The sequence below is a fragment of the Otolemur garnettii genome, unplaced genomic scaffold (genome assembly GCF_000181295.1).
Source record: "Otolemur garnettii isolate 467f Iridium unplaced genomic scaffold, OtoGar3 scaffold00073, whole genome shotgun sequence".
NCBI lineage: Eukaryota > Metazoa > Chordata > Mammalia > Primates > Galagidae > Otolemur > Otolemur garnettii.
In genome coordinates this window covers 776760-777914 of record NW_003852468.1, presented here as the reverse complement: position 1 = coordinate 777914, position 1155 = coordinate 776760, and positions in this window count along the sequence as shown.

Here is a 1155-nt window from a genome sequence, read left to right as displayed (position 1 = left end):
TTTTTTTTTTTTTTTTTTTAATTTGGGCTTTATTTTTTTGCGTACTGTACTATATTGTAAAAGGGATTTTAGCAGAGACTTTAGTCTTTGGGGCAAGAGGAGAACAGGAATGCTGGCTGTTTACTTTAGGTGGAGAATCCATCTTCAGACCTTTGGACTATTTTCTTTCAACTCCAGTGTATAGAAAAACCAAACTACGACCTCAGAGCAGAGTATTAATGAAAAGCACAAAAAAAGGAACTAAGTTCAGTGAGGGGTTGGGGGGAGGGGGGAGTTTTTCTTTTTAAAAATAATGAAGCTTAGGACGTTTGTTTTTCAGTCCAAGTGCTCCTCAGCACTGTCTGTCTCCCGGTATGCCAACCCACCGTCATGTTCTACTCTTGTTTTCTCTCTCCCCTTTTGCCCCTTCCCCTCGGTTAAGTGTGCCTCCTTCCCTCGTTGCCCCACTGGTGACCCTCTGCTTCCCTCCTCTCTTTTTCCCTTTGGCAGCTGCAATACACGGTGTTGGGGAAATAAATCTGGTGAAGCCTCGTCCTCCCTCCAGGGCAGCCCCTCGGCTGGGAGGGGAGATCTGTCCTTGGGATGCTCTCTGGTCTTCTCTTCCCCTAGTCTTTCTCTTCCCCGACTTATCCTTCCCTGCCCACTTCATTTTCTGTTCTCCTTTTATTAGGAATTACCAAGTGAATTTTATTAACGTGGGAGTGGAGCAGATGCTAAAAGCTATCCAGGATTTTGTTTTTGTTTTGTTTTAAATTTTGTGGTTCCTTCCCTTTCCTCCTCCTCCCATGCGTAAAACGTTCTGTGTAACCTCCATTAAATTTGGTACAAAACCACTCGCCAGAGCTGTGGTGTCGGAAAAATAAAATATATTGTTTCTTACAAAATTGAACTGCATTTTATGTTTATTTGGATTCCTGTTTGTGTAGTGTGGGGCATGCCGGCTGCCACGTGAACCAGAAATATAGAACTTTCGTGTTGGGCTTGGTCTTAAGGTCCTGGGTAGGACAAGTGTGCAAAAGTGCCTTCTCACGTTATAAAGTGCGTGCCTTGCTACTGAGGAAGAACGCTCACGGAGCTTCATCATGTACTGTGCCTTGCTCAGTCATGAAATCCTGATCCCACTGCTGAACTTGATCTCTGGGGCAGTTAATGGTC